At 42.4% G+C, this 22306-nt stretch overlaps 1 protein-coding gene across 11 annotated transcripts in view; it reads left to right on the forward strand.

Moving 5' to 3' along the window:
- Positions 1–22306, forward strand: part of SLC14A2 (solute carrier family 14 member 2) — a 497483-nt gene that overhangs the window by 313632 nt on the left and 161545 nt on the right. For all 11 annotated transcript variants that reach the window (XM_027577555.2, XM_027577562.2, XM_035724077.1 and 8 more), the window contains one exon: positions 7926–8014. The gene's annotated coding sequence lies outside the window, so the exon portion shown is untranslated. The remainder of the gene's footprint in view (positions 1–7925; positions 8015–22306) is intronic.

A 22306-nucleotide genomic window follows, 5' to 3' on the forward strand; every position in this document is an offset into this window, starting at 1 on the left:
TATAGAAGAAGCACAAATGCCACTCCTGAGGCTTACTGTCTATCAAATAAGATGAACACGTACAAATACGTGCAGCTCCTGGCATGAGTTATGATAAAAGCCAAGCTAGGGTGTTGATAATAAAAGTCCAAAGAGCTCAGAGTAGAAATCTGTGGGCTGGTGGGCCCGGGAGGGGTACCCCTGCAGTTGCTCTTGAAGCAGAATTTGGATTGGTAGACAGAGAAAAGAGGAGAGAACCCGAGGAGCATAAGGTGCAGGTCAGGAAGCCCATGGTGTTGGCATGGGTGCATGGCATGGTTGGAGGGCCTGTCGGTGTGAGTGGAACAGTGTAGAAGATGGGAATGCTGGACAATCATTCTGGAAAGTCCATCATGACCAGTTGCAGAAAGCCTTGACAACAGATGAGGGAACTGATCGTAAAGGAAAGGGAACCCATCAGAGACATTGGAGCAAAGCTGCTGGCTTGACCAAGTGGTGTTTTAGGAAGATGGATGCAGGGGCAGAATGTTGAGTCAGCAGGAGAGGGTGAGGCTGGTGGCAAAATACTCAAAGAAGAGGAGCTCAGGAGTACGGGGGCAATGGTCAGATGGGTGCAGAGGGAACGAAGAATGATACGGGAAGAGAAGGCAGGACTTAGTACCTATCTGCATGTGGAGCATGAGAGTTGTTACAGAGTAAAGATGTCACAATTGCCTTAATCCTAAAGAACGGATTTGTTACCAGGAGATGTAAGCGTGTCCTAACTGTATCCTGTACCTGGCAGGATTGGGGGCAAAGAAGGCTTCCCAGAAAAGTGACATGTTCGTGAAGTCTTAAAGGTTACGTCTACCTGCTGTCGGAGAGCATCCAAGGAGAGGAAACAGCCTGAGCCAAGACAAAGGCAAGGAAGTGTGGAAAAGAGAACCCCATTGTGGGGACATCTCTGAACACATGCAGAGTAGGAGAAGGCTGGAGGAGGCAGGGGCCAGATCAGAGAGGAACTTTAGAATTTTGGGTAGCAGGACTGGGAAGCTTGGAAGGCTTTATAGCAAGGGAGAGACAGTCGGGATCTCTTATAGTTTGTGCAAATATAGGGAGTTGAAAAGTATAGATAACTGCAAAATGAATTGTTATGTGACTCTGAAAGCATTCTCTGATTACCTTGAATGGAGGGAATTGTATTAGTCTCTTACTACTCATGTGTCTCTGCCTTTATTTTTATATGTACCACCTTTCAGCAGGTACTGCTATAAAAAAAATGGGGGTGCATAAATCCTCCTAATACTTAGAGCATCATTGAGATTGCAGTAAAGTTCCCATCTTTGCCTCATTGACTGTTTTGTGCCCCAAACTCAACCTTGTCTGATACGTGTCTAGATATTAAAATTGGGATCTCTACTTGCTGTTTTTGTTTTGGTTTGGTTTGCTGGTTTGCCTTTGCCCACCTTTTATTTTCAACTTTCCAGTCACTTTGTTTTAATTGTTTCTCTTGTATACAGCATGTGATTGGGTTGTTTTATTTGTAATTTAAACTGAGAATCTATTTCCTTTGATTGATATATTTTAGTTTTATAAGTATTAATATGATAGGTATGCTTGGAATTAGTCTGAACATCATGTGATTTCTGCTTTTATTTCACTTTATGGTCTTTGTTTTGTTTTGTCTTTTAATTTAATGTATGTGTGAGTTCATAGTGATACTTTAGAAACTTTTAATATTTTTTATTTTTAAAGTGATTATCTTTATAACTTATAATATAAATATAATATACTTGATCCTCTTTATCCTTAGATATGGCTCTGCAAGATAATGACCTTCATACTTAATCTTTCCCTGCCTCTCATGTTCCTATCCTACCCGATTTTAGATGATGATGATGATGATGATGATGGTGATATCTCTATTAATCTTAATTTTATAATTTTTAATATGTATTTCTTTCTATTGCTTGATTCATTAGCCCTGCCTGGTCATTTAACCCCTGGCTATCTCCCACCTTCTCTCTTTCCTCACCTTCTGAATTGTATTAGTTTTGCTGTTTTTCATGTTATTATAGTTTATTAGAATTCATCATTTTCTAGAACCATAATTGCCACATTTTTTTTATCTTAATGCTAAACTAAATTGTTAAAAACCCAGCACCAGACTTTCTGCCACAGTTTCTCTATTCTCTACTGGTTGGTTGACGTGAAGTTTATTCCAGACAGGATGCTGGTGTACATGTTTTCTGGTTTGTTAGATGTTTAGTAGCAGCGTTTGTACTTGAACAAAAGTTTGAATGTAACTTTTTTTTTTAATGTTTTAAATTTAATTCTTAATGAGGTTTTTGTAAGCACAGTTCCACTGTCTTCTAGCATGAGATATTGCTGTGGAGAACTCTGAAACCAGCCTCATTCTTTTCCCCTTAGAAAAGACGTTCTGGTTTGGGTTTTGGTTTATATTGTTTGTTTTGGGTTTTTTGTTTGTTTGTTTTGATGGTAAAGAGTCTTTCTTTACGATTTGGGCTGTTGGCTCTGTATCGGTATTTTCTCAGACAGTTTATGTTTGGTTTTGGTTTGGTTTGGCTTTGCTTTGTACATAGACTTAAATATCTTATTTCTGGAAAATGTGTTGTGATTATATTTCCCCAAATACAATTTCTATTCTATTTTTTTTCAGTACTCTTTATCAAATAGTGCTTGGTCTATTTATGCATATACGTAGGTCTATTTGATGTTTCATCTTCCATAGCTACCATGTTCTTTTTCTAATCCTTTTTAATTATTCATTTCCATTTTGTTTTGCTCACTTCAGCATTCCTCTTCTTAAGCCCACTCTTTTGAGCAGTGTCTGTTTACCTTTTTGTTGCCTCGGATGGCTTCCTAATCTCCTCCACTTCTTTCCTGAACCCTGCTAGCTCATTTTTTGTCTCTTCCATTTGTCTTGACATTTCTTCCTTGAGTTCTTATTTTATATAAGAGATCTTTCTTCATTAAAGCTTGTTGTTTTTTTGTCTATGCTTATTTGCTTGGCCAGTTCCTTTAGCTCTGTGACAACACAATTTCATATGTGTTCTTTGTCTATTTGTTTTCTCTAATCATTACCTTCTTTTCTTGCAGTATTTTTGTAGAGCTCTTTGAATGCTTTCTTTCTTTCTTTTTTTTATTAGTAACTCAGGGCTTGAACTCACAACCCTGAGATCGAAACCTGAGCTGAGATTAAGAGTTGGACACTTAACCGACTGAGCCACTCAGGCACTACCTGATAGTTTCTCTTCTATTCTGACTTGTACTTGATGGAGATAAGCTCTTTCTTAACCAGCTATTTTGCAGAAAGTTTATAGGGCAGGGTCCAGGCCATGATAGCATCCAGCAGAATGTCTCTTTCATTTACAGAACTGCACTTTATGATACACAGGGTTGGGTGTATGCCTATATGTACATGTTGATTTAGCCTTTACTTCAACCCAGAAGAAAGAAGAGATTGGCAGTTGCAAGACTGATTTGTACTGAACCTGTCCTCTCCAATCTGCCTCCCCAACAGACTGCTTCCTGCAGAGATAGCACCCCTAAGTGTTTTCTTGTTTATACCATATTCTCTGCTTCTCGATGGAACCAGACAAGATCTGGGGATGCTCTGATGGACAGCTGATTCACCATAGACCAGCTGCTTGCCAAAAGATGGTGTTGGTTCTGTCCTCTTTGATGAGCTCTGTGCTCTGCCGACCTTGCTTGAGGTCTTTGGCAGCAGACATCCTTCAGCCTCTACCCACTTCTGGTCAGAGTTTTATTGCATATGACAGCATTTCCTCAACCAAGTTGAAATGTGCATTTCTGTTTTTCATTTTCCTTATTGTTTGGGGATGGAATTAGAAGGAAGTGGGCAAGGCTTTCTTAACACTGCCATCTTAAAAGTAGAAGCCCCGTCTAAAAGGTTGTAACCCCTCTCTTGCTCCTTCTGAATCACCAACACCCAATATTGTATCTGGGAAAGAGAAGATGCTCAATAAATACTTGTTAGGTGAAATGAATAAATGAAAGCATGAACAATTCTCAAATGTAGTAGTGGAGACATAACTGCATTTAAGACCTCTCTTCCAAAGAACTTCAGGAACTCATCTCCTGGTTCCTCTTTGCTACAGTGTAACAAGGCATGTTTCCCAGGGCATTTCTTATGGTTTAAAGATCTTCTGCCCACATTTCTCCCATCTTTCATTATCTTGTCTGAGCATCCTGATGTCACTCACTATTGGAACTCAAGAGTCCCTGGTACGCATGGAACAGTGAATTCTACAGAACACTTTATATAGTTGGGGTTTTCTTTCTAGTTTGGTATCTAGCCTGTTTTTATGGATGCATTTTGCAAGTGTTTCTCCCCGGCTTACTTCTGAAATTGGAAAAGCTCTATATCTTCTTTACCATAAATCATCAGAAAATAAAAGCAGAATGATGTATTCTGCACCCTGTTTTGGTAAGGAATGGAGATAATTGTTCATATTTCCCCAGATCCCCCAGGGTCCCACAGTGGTCTGGACTCCATCCAGATGCAGCCAGAGAGGAAGGATCCTTGGCGAAATGAACACTGCAAGATGCGGACACTCTTTTTAGCCCTTGTGAATTCCATGGGGGTCTTTAGCATACATGTGATCCAAGAAAAGATCAGCCTGGCTGTCAGAAGAGATACTGAGTCCAGCTTTCTCTCTGGTTTCCCTTTTAAAAGAGAAGAGCTTTTAACTCAAGGAATCTACTTCTTAAATCCCCTGAGAACAAGATGTATGTCTCAGATTATTCTTATGCCTTCCATATAGGATATAGTAGGCATTTGGGAAATACATGTTAATTTCTGATTGTCCTTGGAACTATAGGTAAAACCCAAAGTCCTACTTGCTCAAAAACCTTCAGCGCCTAATCTGACAAAATTCCTCATTCCTTTAAGGGATCTTCAATGGATGTTTTCCTTTCTTATCTTCCTTTGTCTCCAGTCACTTAAACTCCTCCAAATTGCTCCTGCTCTGCACCCTTCTCATTGCTGAGCTAACTGTAATTGGTTGCCCATAACTGCCCATGTCGAAAGATATGGAATCCAGAGTCATGTTGACTGCCCATGGACTGTCCATGCCAGCCTGCAAGATTAAGATGGGTAAGACAACAGGAGAGGGAGAGCCTGGGAGACACACACCCATAGTCCTTATTACAAGTATCCCAAACAAAAGCACAATGACCAGCCATGTCTGCCTACAACCAGCTGTGTCAGTGCTCTTCCTTCCAGACGTCCAGTGATATTACCCCTACAGCCCACATAACCAAAGCAGAACTCCCACTTAACCTGCCTGAACACCTATGTCCACCCCAACCCTACCCCAGCCCTGGAGGCCTCGATGGGTTTTCAGTAGGGGCTTCAAGCATCCTGCTTTGTCAGGAACAGTCCAGCTTATGTCTGGTGTCCTGGCAAATTAAGCATTTGTCCCAATCAAAATTGATTTTTGTATGACAAATTATATGCCCTCCCTAGTTTAATTTAATACCTAATTTTCAAAGGGCCACATGAGTCAGAATGCCTCTGGTTATAAGAAAAGTCTTTCTCTTTTTCCCACCTTTGTAGAAGAATATTAGGAGTCACCAAAAGAATGACCTGGGGCCGGTGATTGGGGAAAGACGCTGCAGGGTGTCCAGACAAGCTCAGACAAATGTTGTATGTGAGGCGTGAGGGAAGAAAGCTATCCCAGAGATTAGGAGGGAGGGGCAGGACTCCAGGCTCAGGGAAGATATTTTGGGATAATACAGTGCCCAGGTCAGAAAGAAGGACATTTATGGAAAATCGGCATTTTGTGTGCCCTCTTTCCTCCCTCTTTGTGCCTGCACCATCTGACCAATAATGCACCAGTGATTTCTCTCTGTTATTTCATTTATGGCAATAACTTCAGGTCTTGTGTCTGGTCTTAATGGTGATCTATGTATGCCATCTACAGTGGGCATGGACGATGAATCCTATTTTATTTCTTAATTAAGAATTTGAAAGTATCGCAAATTACTGCAATTAACATGGATTTTCTTCCTCATTTATTTACTTATTTAGATGCCTGAAATTGCACCCTTAGCCTAAACCAACGACAGGGTTCAGAGCCTGTTAAAATATATAGCATTCATTAAAATATTTATTCTTCCCCAACAGTGAAGTTGCAATTTGGAAATGGTGGTGATATCTATGTATGCAAAATTCTCCCCCCCAAATAAATTATATCTATCTATATAAATACACACATACACGTACATATATGTGTGTGTGTGTATATATATATATATATACACATATATATGTATAAAATTCATCCAGCTAATTTAGAAAGTTGAATTTATTGATAATCCTTTGTGTGACTGAAATAAACTAAGATTTTCAGAATAGCTCATTATTATTTTAGCTTCAACCAATGCTGCTGTTTTCCCTCTCAAAGTTCTTGGGGATTTGAGCATCATCATATTTTCAGAAGTTCAGTGCTCACTGAAAGATAGGAAAAACAATTTGAGGGTTGTTTAATTCATCTGACTGACTTCAAAACAACAGTACTCTCAATAAACTGTTTACATCAAATTATCTAGTAATTTTGAAGATTCAACCTTAGTCATCATTCTTGGGTTTTGGGATTTGGTTTTAGTTTTGTTTCTGACTGGTTTGCCTAGAGACACAGCTCAAGAGAGAGTGGTTGAAATTAACCAAAACTATGCCTCAGAAACGTAAGCCCTTCGGTGTGGGCCAGTGGCCACTCCAGACTACAGGCAGCGGGGGTGTAAATGGGTACAGTTCCTACCAGAAAGCAACTGGGAAATAGCATCTCAGAAGCCTTAAAAGAGGAAAACCCTTTGAAATCCAGCTATTCCACTTCAAGGACTTTATCCTTAGGAAAGAATGAAGGATGTGTACCAAGGTGTAGCTATAATGACATTCATTATTGCCCTATTTATAATAGCAAGATAAATAAAATAACCAATGTACAGCAGTAAAAGATTGAGTAAACCTTACACTGGAATACTAAACAACTATTAAAAACTACGTGGTTTGTATTAATTATCCATGGCTGCATTACCCCAAAACTTAGCAGCTTAAAACAACAAACATATTATCTCACAGTGTCTGTAGGTCAGGAGTCTGTGGGCAATGGCCAAACTGGGTTCTCTGACTCAGGACTTCTCATAAGGCTGCAGTCAAGGTGCTTGAACCATCTCAAGGCTTACCTTGGAGAGGATCCACTTTCAAGTTCACTCAAATGGGTGTTGGCAGGATTCGGGTCCCCTAAGCCTGCTGGTTGGAAATCTCCCTCAGTTCCACTGCCCTCCTTTCTGTGGAATAGTTCACAACATAGCAGTTGGTTTCATCACGTAAACAAGCTAGAGTATAGGAGAAGGTGAGAAAGACAGCAGCCAGAGTGATTTTGTGACCTAATCTCAGACTGATATCCCATCACTCTTGCCATATTCTGTTGGTTAGAAGTAAATCAGAGGTCCCACCCATGCTCCAGGGGAGTGCATTCCATGATGGTGAGGATGCAAGAGAGCAGGGATCACTGGGGACCATCTTAGAGGTTACATACCATACCACTGACATTTATCTAGTGGCAAAAAAATATTCATAACATCTTAGTCAGTGAAAGAAAAGCAGGTCACCAAACAGCATAGGCAGCATGATCTCAGGTCTATAAATGAAAAACAACAGAAAAAATACATATCCATATATACATAAGTATTCATGAAATAGTCTGTAAGTGTTCCATGAGTTAACTAGTTATTATATCTGGATGATGGGATGACAGATGAGTTTTATGTCTTATTTCCTAATATGTATTTTCTATTTTTCCTAAAATGAACATATATTGCTTATAAGTTTAAAAAGAGCACATGTTATTTAATTAAAAAGCAAAGCAATTAAATCCTCTAAAATTCTTGTTTCTGACCTCCATTGACCATCTTTACAGGACTGTTTCTTGCTTACTACTTGAAGGCACCTAAATAGAAGTTCACGAGACTCCTTGTAGACCCCATTGATCCCACTGTCAAGGAAATCGTGAGTATGTTCTAGAATTTTCTATATTTATGTTTTCTGAAACAACTGGTACCACCAATAATGCTACCATGGAAAAAACTAAATTTTTCCCCTTTGAGTTCACTAGAGAGAGCTGGGTCCTATGAAGATATTCTTCCCCTGGAGCCAGTGTCTTCCCGGCTCAATCATGGCTGCTTTCAGACATGTGCTATCATAATCACATGGTATCTATCTTCTCTGCAAAATTCCAACAGGATAGGTTCTATTTATGTGTCAAAAATAGATGAACCAGATCTGACACTGCTGAAGTGTCAAGTTTGTAAAAGGAAAGGGGATGGATGAGTGAGAAGATAAAATCATTAATAATCCCCACACTTCATTAGTTTCCCTGCCTTGTGCCACCAAGGGGGCCTGAGTTAGGATGCTGCTGGTTCTGGGTTGGAATGACTTCCTCTAGCATGTAAATGTTATCTTAAGGTCACTTGCTGATGAAAACTATTGTTTTGCCAAACATAGGTTTATTGGTTGTTTGACAAGTTGATCGGTTTCTCTACACCTATATAGAGCACAAAGAAAGCTGCTTAGGATGGGTGAGCTGGTATCCATGGAGAAGGAAGGCAGTGGTTTTTTAAATGGTGGGGAACTAGGACCAGGTCTGAAATACTGGTGGATCTCTTCTCATTGGATCTATTGTACAATAGCTGTTGTAACATATAGCTCTCAGATCTTGGTGGTTTAACACAAGAGATCATTTTCCCTTATATAAGACCCAAATGGGTGTTTGTCAAAGTGGTGATTCAGAAAGCTAGGTGCCTCCTATTATCTTGTGGCTTCACCATCTTCTAGGGCCTTTGAGTTTTATGCTGGATCTTCTACATCTACCTGGTTGATAGGGAAGAAGACAGTGAAGATGGCACACCCTCTTCCTACAAGCCTTGGCCTGCGATTGACACACATTACATCCCATGGATGAGCGCTAGTCACATGGGCCTTACCTTGGTAAAAAAAAAAAACCTTGACTTAGTCCCTGATTGGCAGTCACTTCCCAACAAATCCACTCTGTGGTAAGAGAACACACATCATGGGCTCTGTCAGGAAAAATCATAGTGTTAGAAAGTTCCTGCTGAGAAAATTCTTAGTGGGCATTTGTACATCAATCACAGAGCAGGGATCAGCTGACTCATCAATGACTTTGAATAGTGAACCATTCTGCTCCATGTGAAGGGACTTCTAATACCAACCATACCTCCTTCTCAAGATTAAGGTAACAAGTCCCTGGTAACAAACAAGGTTCTAAAGATTCAAGGTTGTTCTACACAAGAAGTGCTAAGTTGCCTGCCAATGCTGGAAGTCTGCAGAAACCACTGGGTTCTCATGATATCAGCTTTAAAACCACTTCTGAGGTGCCTGGGTGGCTCAGTTGGTTAAGCATCTGCCTTCGACTCAGATTGTGATTCCGGGGTCCTAGGATTGAGTTCCACATCGGGCTCCCTGCTCCACGGGGAGCCTGCTTCTCCCTTTGCCTCTGCCTCTCCCTCTCTGTCTCTCATGAATAAATAAATAAAATCTTTTAAAAATAAATAAATAAAACCACTTCTGCCTTATCTCTCTCTCCCTCTCTCTCTCTCTCTCTCTCTCTCTCTCTCTCTCTCTCTTTCTCTCTGCCGTAGCTTCTTGTTGTGTCAAATGACAGTAACAAGTTCTACCTCTTAGGGTTGTTGTAAAGCCCCAAGGAACTAATTCAAGAAAGGGCATGGTACACACTGTCTCATCACCAGGGACTTTTCCAGCAAGTATCCACACGTGATGAATAATCTCTGAAGTGCCTTACCAGCACTACCACAATTGCCGATTCTAATAATATCCTTGTTACTACTAAGCTACAATTACAATGGTTAGCGCTACCACCAGTAATAAAACCGTAACATTTCTTCTCAACAATGCTTTACATTTGGGTATTTAACTCTCATGACAACCTTATAAAGTGGGAAGGACAGTCACTATTATCACACCCATTTCATAGGTAAGAGAACTGAGCCTCATGGAGGCTAAGTGATAATGACCAAGGTCACATTATAGCCCAGTCAGAGTCACCACTTGGCTCTCAAACCCAAGTCAAAATGATACTACTGCACCAGATGTAGAAGGGGAACTTGCTGGAAAAAATGGCATCATTGAGGAGACCTCATCTCACCCCCTCACTGTTCAGATGACTTGCTGATGCCTTTGAGGGCTGCTCCTATTTCTGCCACTGACCTCAGGTTGTCCTCTCTCCTTCCAGGTTAGTCACGCTCATTGGACCTGGGTCATGGGGTGGAGGTAGAGGCAAGTAATGGCCATGTTGGGGATGTCATTTTATGGAGGCCATAACACATGGAAACTGTTGGAAACTTGGAAACTGTTCCAAGGATCATGAGCAGGATCCCAGAAAGGTGGAAAAGGGGGCACTTTGCCTCCTCTCTGGCTCATATGCCGACATCACTGGCCAGCACCACCAACCCTGGTGAGGTGGGTGGCAGACTAGAATCCACTTCTAGATTTCTTAGAGTTTTCTTTCTCTTCCATTCAATTCTTTAGGACTTTTCCCAGCTAATGTTAATGACTAATTCTTTAGTGACTTTATTCTTTCTATTGAGAGAGAAAGAAAAAAAAAAAAAAAGAACTATTACCGGTAGCCTAGGTTCGCAGTATAAGGTCTCTGGAGACAGTGTTTGACCCTGAGTTGGGGAACTCCCAACTGCCAAGGGCAGTGAGCTATAGCAGACATAGATCGCCATGTAGAGCGCAGCCCCCAGACCCAGACCCGCTGCTCACAGCTGTGATGATGTGAGGGTCGTTTAGACACTGTAGGTCAAGAGTCCCTCATCTGTTAAATCAGGTGGATGATGCCCCCCACACCACCTCCCCCACTTTCTTATGGAGATACTGAGACCTGGGGGCTCAAACAAGTAAACAGACAGAAAGTGCTTTGAAAAGCATAATGTGCTAAATAAATGTAGCAAGAGTCATCATTATCACTGTGCTATTCCCATTATTATTTTGTGGTCAGCTCAGCTTTTCTTAACGCAGAGCAGTTAATGAAGTGGCAACTGTATTGGTTTCCCACTAGGAGGGTGAAGGGGCCAAATGAGGCTCTATTTTTATCCCATTTTAGTGTCCAGTTGTTTTTTTTTGTTTTTTTTTCACAACAGCTATGTCTAGTGGGTTTATCAGTATTTTAATTACAGTGGCACTTCATTATACTTATTCCTAACAAAAATCAGACTAAGGGCATTTTTTAAATTCTAAAAATGGTGGATTTCCCTAAAGAAATCCTAACTTTCACCAGCAACCAGAACACGGCTGCCTTTGATCCCAGCTCTAAGCTTGGTACCTACAACTTTTAATGAATTATTTTCAGCATCACCAAAAATGTTTTTAGTTGTACTTGAAGGTCTGCTAGTAGAGAGAAAAATGACAAAATCTATTGGTCATTAGGCTTTGGTTTACAAATTGTTCACCAGCTGAGATGCATTTTTCCTATGGTCATGATGAGTTATGGGAATAGGAAATTTAGTAATCAACGTGAAGACAGACTGGTAGAGCCAGACAGACAAAGGGAAAGAATATCTCCCTCTTCACCCCAGTGCATGGCCATTCTGTTGTTCCTGCAGTATCTCAGGTAGGCTTGCCTTAGTGTCATCATCAAAAAGACAAGCAAACAACTGCCCCATTAGAAGGAAAAAAATAAATGTTGCAAAGTAGGGAATCTGGCCAGTGAGGGCCATAAAATATCAAGTTAGAAGTGGTTATGCAAGCATATGGCCCAAAAAAATCATTTTATAGATGAGAGAAATAAGGCTTATATAGGCAAAGGGCATATCCAAGGTCATACAAATGTGCAAGTATTAAGTTAACCCCTAAGGGGAGTATATTACTTTCCTATTGTTGTTGTAACAAATTACCACATATTTAGTGGCTTAAAGCAACACAGATTTATTATCACACAGTTCCATAGGTCAGAGGCCTTACATGGTCTCACTGGGCTAAAATCAAGGTATTAGCAGTGCTACATTCTTTTCTGGAGACTCTCGGGAGAATCCACTTCTTTGCCCTGTCCAGCTTCCAGAAGCTGCCTGCATCCTTGGTTTGTGGCCCCTTCTTTCATCTTCAAAGCCAGAAATGTTGCATGTCTCTGATCTTTTTTTCTGTAATCACATCTCTGACCATAGCCAGGAAGGATTCTCTGCTTTTAAGGACTCATGTGATTAGATTGAGTCCACTTGAATAATCCAGGGTAATCTCCCTATCTTGAGGTCAGTAATCTTATTCACAACTGCAGAGTCCCTTTTAGCATAGAAGATAACACATGCACAGGTTCTGGGGGATTAGGGTATGAACATCTTTGGGTGGGGATGGGCATTATTCTGCCCACCACAGGGAGAATGAATTTACGGAGAAAGAAGATGCTGAGTTAGAGGGTTGGTTGAGCAAAAAAATAACTGTGGACACCTGTTGGCTAGGGACTCCAAGAATCCGACTCAGCATGGAGACTTTTTGGAAGTAAGAGTGTGCTCAAGATCAAGCCCTGCAGGGGAAGGGAAGGAGAGAGGAATGGGCAGAGGGAGGAGCTGGGTTACAGGCTGACCTAAAGACTCAGCTCACCCCATGGGGATCCCTAGAATGTAATGGTCCTTCAGAGTTGTCATGTGGGTCTGGACCTTTAATCTCTTTCCCCTCTGATTGCTATGACCACCTTAAGCAGTCACAGGGTGTGGGCTGCCCCAAGGAGGGGTTGTGACCATGGGCAAGTCCACTGTCTGCTGAGAGAGCAACTCTCAGTAGCTAGGGGAATGTGTCCTTCTTTCACGAAGGAGGCTCTAAGCAGACAATTACAGCTTCTACTAGAGAGCTTGTGCCTCCGTTTCATGCCAACATTTGAAAAAAATAACAATAATGAAGTCAGCTATGCTCTGTTTGGAATGATACCTAACTGACAGATTTTGCCAAGTGGTTTGCGAGACAAGACAAGGATCTGGAAGGAGAGTCAGACTCTTGACATTTCATGAACATGGGAGCAAGAACAGGCAGGAGTCCCATGGGAAGAGGAGAATGAGAGTGGGTCAGAGATGGTGTGGACCCCAAAGGAAAGGACAGGCAGATTGTAAGTTCTGGGGACTAAGATCCAAACCCAGGTCAGAAGTCCAGGACTCTGCCCAAACCACGGCAGAGAAGTGGACATTGTCAAAGGCCACAGGCAGGGGTGGTAATGCTGATAATAGTTTAGGAGGATTCCAGCAACTTGTAGCAGTGACCAGTGGTCAAAACATGACAGTCCAGCATCAGCCATGGAAGTAACTAGGGAACAGGTAAGAAGTCCTGTTTCCATAGAACTGAGGAAAAGGCTGTTCTGTATGAGATTGAGCAGGTGGACTACAGCCTCATGTCATCTGGCCAATAGATGTCATTTGGCACAAGCTCAAGTCTGATTTTGGCACAGGAGCACAGAATGCTCCAGCCACCTGAGTAGCAAGGGTTAGAAAGATGTGGGGGCATTGCCGTATGTTCACTCCAAGGGAGGTCTCTTCACAGAACATTAGGGCTCACCTTAATGTTCATTTTAACGAAATGGTATCTGTGAGGGGGGTACAATGACTCATTTTGTCCCCACCCTTAAACCCCCAAGGCGCTCACTGTCTCCTGCCAGTGCTGAGCCCAGTCCCCGCACCAGAGTGAATTCTGTTTGTTTGTCCAGACAAACCTCATGGGATCTGGACTGCAAAGTCTAAAGGAAATGGTATTTAAGAAAGGCACTACCTGCATCTTCTAGAAGACTGTATAGATACTGTACCAGGTCTAACCATAATTATAGACAAAATGGGTTTGTTCCCCTATATGCCTTGCTTCAAGTGGTGAGAGCAAAACACTTTAACACAGTATGCACCATTACCTTCCTGTAAGTCCTTTGTCACATGTAACTATCAGCAAGAGCACTAAGAAAAACTTGTTTCCTAAAGGCCTCACATTTTACCAAACAATGGACTTTCATGTCATTGTTTCCTTTCAATTTGACAATACTACTCGGGGGAAAGAATTATCATGTCCCTTGTAAAGGTGAATAAACTGAAATTCAGGAAGTTGGAGTGACTCACCTCAAGTCACAGGTTAGAGTCTGAAATTGGACCCAGGCCTTATAAATCCAAGTTGCCTCTACGACATCATCATGATAAATCTACTCCAGTGAAAGAGCTCTGTGTCTGTCTCACAACCCTGGAAGTTTGGGCGAAAGGAGAGTCAGGAAGGTTAGAGAAGGCAGAAAACTGGGGAAAAAATTGTCTGACTTTCACCTTTTATCTCAGGCCAGTCCTGAGATTATAGTTTTTGACTATTTTTTTTTTTTTAAGATCCATTTGCTTATTTAGGAGAGAGCACGGGGGGGGCGGGGGCAAGGGGGGTAGAGGCAGAGGGAGAGGGACACGAGGAGACTACCCACAAAGCGTGGAGCCCGACAAGGGGCTCGATCCCAGGACCCTGAGATCATTACCTGAGCCGAAATCAAGAGTCAGAGACTCAACCGGCTGAACCACTCAGGCATCCCTCTTTTTGACTTTACCTCAATCTTTTTAACCCACATATTCTTACACCCTTACCTCATTTGCTCCGCTCAGCAGTCCTGTAGGTAAGTAGAACACATCTGACTGATGAGGAAGCTAAAGCCCAGAGAGGTTAGACCACTGGCCCAAGTACAGTTGGCCATCTGGTGGCAGCACTGGAGCTGGAACGCAGATCTTTGTGATGGGGATGGGATGGGGGGAAGTACCTGCTGAGAGAGGTAGGAAGGAAGCATTCCATGAAAAGATTCATCAGTATTCATACATATTTCACAATATACAAAATGGAAGTCAAACCATTATGTGGTATGCATTAAACTTGCACACTGATGTAGGTCAATGATAGCTCAATAAAACTGGAAAAAATAAACTTAAAAATTCATATGAAAGTAAAAAGAGCCAACAACAGCCAAAGGAGTTTTGAGAAAGAATATAAAAAAGAGGGGCTTACATCACAGACATCAAAACACATGATAAAACAGTCTGATAGAGGTGTAGGGGTACAGAGATTAATAGAGTAAACTAGAAAGTTCAGAAAGAGACCCACACATTTGGGGAAGCAGTTGATTACAAATAAATAGGCAAAGTATGGACTTTTGATATTAGTGTCACAACATTTGGCTCCCCATACTGGAAAATCAACATTAGAGCTCTATTTCATATACTAAATAACAAAATATTGCAAATAAACTCCACGTGGATTTGAGGCTAAAAGTTCAAACAATAACAACTTTTAAACTATTAGAAGAAAATTCAGAAAGATATTTTTATATCAAACCAGGAAAAGATTTCTTAAGATTCAAAAAAGCACAAAAGGAAAAGATAAATTGGATCACATTAAAATTTAAGATTTCTATAAGAGCAAAGACACCCTGAACAAAGCCAAAAGACGAGTGAGAGACTTGAAGGAGGCAGTTGCAATGCATTTGACCAACAAAGGATTAATATCTAAAATATGTGGAGAAAACACTGCCATAGGCAAAAGACAAACAGCCCAATAGAAAAACAGGCAAAATATAAAAATAGAATTAGAAATCAAAATGGCCTATAAACACATGAAAAGATGCCCTACCTCGTTAGTAATCAAGGAAATGACAAGCACAGCAAACAGATACCATTTCACACCTATCCAGTTGTCAAAAATTAAATAGTTCAACAGTGCTGAGTTTCTGTGGGAAATAGGCACTTTGGTTCTGGAGGGAGCACATTGTTTTAACTCCTTTAGAGAGCAATTTGGAAATATCTTGTAAAAGTGAAGATATGTGTCCCTATGACAACTAGTTTGACGTCTAGATATATACCCTAGCAAAACTCACTCCTATGTGGAATATGACTTGGAAAAGGATGTTTGTTGTTGCATGCCTTGCAATTTTGAAAATTTGGAAACAATCTAAATGCTCAGGTCAATGGAAAAGCAGTGTACATTTCATAGCAGTGAGCCTCCCTGACTCACTATCAAGAAGGATGATTTGGGAAACTCCATGTTGAACAAAAAGAATCAATTTGTGTCAATGGGCCATTTACATACATGTTTAAAGCATATAAAACAATATTGTCTATTATGGATTCAAGCAGAGGTATGGTAAATGCATAAAAACACAGAGAAAGATTCATGCAGTTCAGAAAAATCGTTTCTCAGAAGGTGGAGGATGATAGGCTCAAGGACAGCGCAAAGACGGTTCAACTGAACCTATGTTTTATTTCATTAATTTAAAAAAACTAAAACAAATTCAGCAAGATGTGAACATTATAACACTCTGTGCTGTGGATATTGAGTGTTTGACATAGTAAACAATTCATGAAAGAAGAAGTTATTCATCAGCAGCCTCTCTTTCCTCCGGTGGAAATGAGAAGGCAGTGGGGAGCATGAGTCTGCAGGAAACAGAGCTGACAGCTTTGAAGATTATTTTGGCTTTGGATTTCTGCTCATGCACACACATCGAGACAGTTCCACACACGGGAGCAGCGGGGTCATGCAAGAAGCGCTGCCAAGCAAAATAGTCGAGGCACACGGGGGGCCCTGCCAGCCCCAGATCTGCCAGGGCATCAAGAACATTCTGTGGCTAGGAATAGGGCCCAGGAATGACAACGGCTTAAACACAATAGGACAGTCTCTCCCTCAACGTAAAAGAATACAGAGGTTGGCAGTCTGCGGCTAATATGGTGTCTACTTTCTCCCTCCAGGATGCAGATTCTCTCCGTCTTTCTGCTCTGCCATCCCTAGTTACATGAGTTCCATCTCCAAGGTCACCCCATGATCTGAGATGGCCCCATAGCTAAGAGCCATCCAGGTCAGAAGCAAGAAGAAGCAGGGAAGGACAAAATGGCTCCTATGGGCTGTCCTATACCCCTCCATCAGTTCTTTCCTGGAAGCCCTTGAACTTACATGGACATTTTATTGACCATCCCTAACCCCAACTAAAAAGTTGGGAGCTCTCCCACTGAGGAAGAAGGGGAGAGGCTGGTTGATTAACAGCTAGCGGTGGCTGCCAGTCAACAGTATCTCGTTTTGCGCCCCTAGACAAAAGCTCACCTCCTCTGGACATTGCTTTCCTGTCCATGCAACAAAGCGTATTGACTAAGTGCCTTCCTCAGTGGAGACAATCAGCTTTGCTGTTCATCACTTCACACTTTGGTCAAACTTCTACTTGGGATAATTACACCTGAAGCCCTTGTCTGCCCATTTGGCTTCTACCACCCAGGGATAGGTCTGAGTTGGACTGCTAACCTTTTTCTCCCCCCATAGCTGTGGTTCTGCACTTAATGCTTCATACTCCCCACTCTTTAGGAACTGCAGTTTCTCTTCCAGGCTCATCAGTTGCTAGAAGTAGCCAGATTCTAACTTTTCAACTCAGCTGTTCCAGGGAGCCTTCCCTGGCTTGTGGCAGCTCCCACTGAGACCACTTCATCTCTCTGTCCTTTGTCAACAGCATCTTTCACTTAGGCAATCAAGTACTTTTATTGAGGATGGGCCTTTGACTATCTGGCCCAGTGATTCTCAACTTTTTTTTTTTTTTCAGAACTCTTTCTTCTAGTGAAAACTGTGAAACCCCAAGGAAATGGATAAAATGAGTAAAATGGCGATGCACAATGGGGTGGAGCCCAAAGTCTTCAGAACACACTCTGAAAAGAGAATATCTTGCCCTTATTTTATGAGTGAAGACATTGCTGCCCCCAAGTCAGAATTGAATTGTCCCTGGTCATACAGCTCGTGATAACAGCAATGATAATGACAGCATTAGCTAACACTCACCCTCTGTGTCAAGCACCCGTCTACGTGCTTTTCATAGATTAATTAAAGGCACTAAGAGTAAAAAAACAAGAAGACTCTGATTGTACCTTAGAAGCAATATGAGAGTCCATTTCTGTCCAAGACCCAGCGAAAAAGCTTTATACAGAAATTGCCAAGTATATAATGTATTTTATAGCTATAAAATGATGTAGCTGTACACTGTGTAGCACAAATTTTCTAAAAGGTTTAGCAATCAAATAAATCAACAACGAAGAAGGCCATTGCCCAAATACATTTCTGTATTTTGCTGCTGAAATCACCCCAGGAGAATTCTGTTTGCTGGGGGCTTAAGGAGAGGCCACAGGGAGCAGTTGGAGAAGCCCCTGGACAGGGTCAGTGTCAGATGCCGGGAAATAGAGACTCAGAGCAGGAAGGGCAGTGAGAAGCTGCCAGCTCCGCCCACCCCACCCCACCCCCCCCCCAGAGCCAGGAGGCCTTGTGCCTGGAGGTGACAGGCACAGCCCGGCTGGATGGCGTCGCGCGCTGCTCGCTGTGAGTGCCATAAGTAGTGCTGTAGATGAAATTGGCAGGAAATGTGCGCGAAGCTCACACTTTCTCTGCATCTTCACCTCTCCCTCCCACCACCACGCCTGCTTCAGGAGAGTCTCAAATCTATTCTAAAGTTAAGCCTCCATCTCAGCTCAGGATTCATCTCCCCCTGTCTCCTAATTAGGCTCCTGCATTCTCACCTGGTCTCTCCCTTTCAATTAGAGTCTTCCTCCACAAACACATCATCTCCCATTTTTAAGGGGAATAAAAAGAGAGAGAGAGAGAGAGAACTTTCCTTGGTCCTGCTTTCCCCCCAAGCTAGCACCCAGTCTCTCCACTTTCCTTAATTGCCAGATTTTAAAGAAGCACTTCTGTGTTCACTGTCATGCCTGCCTTATCTCCACCTTTTTTAACACCTCTCCGTCTGCTTTCTGGTCCCGTGATTCCACAGAAACTTCTCTAACTGCCAGATATGCCCGTTTCTCCAAGCCTCTGGTCTCGGCAGCACTAATCACTGTGTAAGCATTACCTGGACCCAACATCTTAAAGTAGTCACCTCCTTTGGCCTGCATGACCTTGTTCCCTGCTGTCCTCTGAAACCTTCTCACCTCCTTCCTGGTCCCAAGACCCCCTCCAAAACACCATCTTAGTCATTTGGTGGAAAAGAGACCAGAATAATCCAACTCACTGGATGTTTGGAGGTAACACACTCTCAAAAATCTGCTGGAAGTTATTTAAAAATCTCCTTAAAATATGTTGTGTATACATATGCATGCACAGAGACACACACACACACAAACACACACACACACATATAAACATTGCAGGGGAAGCTCACGGACTCCCTGAATTAAGGGCCTCGCCCCAGAGAATAACCTTTTGTACAAAATGTAATGATAATGTCACGTGGCTGTTCCGTGTTGCTTTAAATTTCTTTTGTTTCTTTTTTAAAAGATTTTATGTATTTATTTTAGAGAGAGAGAGCAAGCATGAGCTGGAGGAGGGGCAGAAGGGGATGGGCAGAGAGAAAGGGAGACCGACAAGCAGACTCCTGGTAGTCCTTAGTCCGTAGTCCAGAGCCTCATCTGGTGCTTGATGAAGGGCTCAATCTCACGACCCTGAGATCGGCGCTGAGATCATGACCTGAACCGAAACCAGGAGTCAGATGCTTAACCGACTGCGCCACCCAGGTGCCCCTCCATGTTGCTTTTAAATCGCATATTCTAGTAAGTTCTTGGCTTCCAGTGGTGCTGTAATGGAGTCACACGCTTTATCAGAAGGCAGGAGCCCACAGTTCTCATCCGTTTTCACACCTTAAAGGCTTAAACGAGTCACCTCTCTAAACCAAAGTTACCTCCTCTATGAAAATGGGTATTACAATTTCTTCTCCGCTGCACAGGATTATTGTAAAGGTCAAAGAAGATGGAGAATTTGAAAACATTTTGCAGACTTCAAAGCAATACGGAAATGATTGCAATTAAAATCACCGATCAGTATCCTTAGGGCTTCACTAGCAGGGTGTCAGCATGGGCTTGAATCCTATTCCGGGCACCACGTTATGATCTGACCTGGGTCCATTTCCCAGCTCGCAAACTGGAAATAACAGCTATTCTAGCTACCTCATAGAGCCAGGATGTGTATCAGATGAAATAATGAATGTGGAGGGACTTTGCAACTCAGCAAGACTGAGGCGCCTGCCATTTCTCATCCTCTTCTTTGTCCCTCTCCATGTGCATGAATTGAGCTCCATGAGCCCAGCAGAGTGAGGCTGTGCTCAGAAGAGTCCCACCGTGCCCAATGATAGAGCATTCCTACGAAATAAGTCTGGAGTCAAATTAGCCCCCAGTGAGTTAATCATGGATAATGTAATTATAAGAAGCAGCAAATAAATTGATAATAATTGGCTACTTGCTATTTTTATAAAAGGCCATGGAGAGAAAGAATATAGTGTGTGATAAAGATTATCCATTGTAGAAATAATCATTCCTCCTAGCCACTTGGCCTATATTTGAACCCACCCCCAGGAGCACGCACACATGTCTCTTTAGTACACCGAGTTGCTATAAAATACTTCCCAAAAAAAAATTTTTTAAAATAAATAAAATACTTCCTGACCTGAAATCCTGGCTCTACCTTGACACATGAGTGTTCATAGCCTCTAATAGGTTTCCAGCTCTCCAAGAAAGGGCACGGTTCCCAGTCCTTTTTTCTGTGCTCCACTGTGCCCAGCTGAGGTTCAGAGTGGTGGGGCTCAGGGATGGGTGCAGACAAACTATCAAGCTTAAGGTGGATCCATCTCTGACTTTTCACCAGCTTCTCTCTGGTTTCAGAAAGAGGCAGGATTTCCACAGTGCTGTGGGAAGGGAGGACTAGCTATTATCTGGTGAGGACAAGCCAGGTTGCTGTCAGAGTCAGATGACACAGGAAGAAGCATTTCTCAACAGTCTCTAGGACCTGGGAGGTACAAAACTCGCCCTTCATTGAAGAAGTAAAGACCAACAGAGTGTCTTGGGCTGCATGTGCAGGGGAAGAAGAAGAAGGAAATGGAAGGGAAGCCAGAGTTTATTGAGCTGAGGATAGCACCTACATTATTTCATTCAATCCAGTCAACAATACTCTCTGGTATAGGCTTATTGTCCCATTTTCCCAGCAAAGAACCTGAGGGTCAGAAAAGCTAAAACTTGCCCAAGATCACACAGAGAATAAGGAATAGAGGGACTCCAAATGCCAGGCTATCTGCACTCCAGCAACCTGGCTCACCAGAGGCATCAGAGGTCTTTCCAAGTACTGGACACACCCAGAAAAAGAGTGACTCCAGTCGTGTCCTGGCCAAGACATTCCCCTTGGTGACGGACCTTTGATTATTACGTGATAGACACAGATTTTGTTGAATAAGAAGACTCCAGCCTGAGACCTCGCTCTTCCATCTCCTAGCTGATAAGCTTAACTAAGTCCCTTAAACTTCTCTATGAAATAAACAGAACATTATCTCTCTTGGAAATGTGTGAGTTGTTGTGTAGTTCAAATGCAGTGATATTTCTGAAAATGCTTTGTCTTCAGGTAGAGAGAAGGTGGCGTTGCCTCCATTCACAGGGCTGCAGCTGAAGGCCACGTCCCTGGCATACGCACCACAGAGCAAAGGCTGTAGAGGTCCTGGGGACACCGGCTATGAAGAAAGCAGGAGCCCAGAATGCAGCTGAGGTCTGATAATGAGTTACTAGGTCACCACAGCACTAGCAATGACAAGGGATCCCCTACAAGCTGCTTAAAACCGACCTAGGCTCGAAGGGGTCCCAGAGCCTTGGGCAACTGCGGTTAAGTCTAGTATCTTCTGTTCTGGGAAGAGGAAAGTCATGGGGGAGGAAGCTGGCAGGTCATTAAAGCTGGCTAGAGCAAAAATATCGTGAGCGATGAGCTCTAACTCTGCTTTTGCCCCCCTTATCCCTGGATATGATGTCCTGGTTGTATGGCTCTAGAGAAAAGTATAGGCTGTAAGATCCCAGAGGGAATGGACTTTTTATCTTATATGTTATTGGACTTCCCATAGAACCTAGAGGAGCACAGAGCTCAAATAAGTGGTCCATAAAGGCAGGATGCTGTGCCATCTTCCTGTGAGTTCCCACAGCTCACTTTTCCCATAATGAACTTTTCGTTAGGCAAAAGGTCCTAGAGGGCTTATTGAACAGACAGATTCCCAAGTTCCACTCCTAGGGATTCCGATTCATGAGGCAGGGATGGGACAGGAAGGTGCCTTTAACAAACTCCCCAGTTGTTTCCAGTGCAAGTAAGCCCTGTGGAAAAAGCTTTGAGAAATTCTCTGATAGTCTATTGTTTCACATACTTGTACTGAAATGACTGCCCAAAGGTTAGCTACTCTAGGACAGGGCCCACGCCCTCTCATCCTCATACCCCAGAGCCTAGCAGAGCACCTGTGCTCACATC

This window comes from Zalophus californianus, chromosome 14 (genome assembly GCF_009762305.2).
Source record: "Zalophus californianus isolate mZalCal1 chromosome 14, mZalCal1.pri.v2, whole genome shotgun sequence".
Taxonomy (NCBI): Eukaryota; Metazoa; Chordata; class Mammalia; order Carnivora; family Otariidae; genus Zalophus; species Zalophus californianus.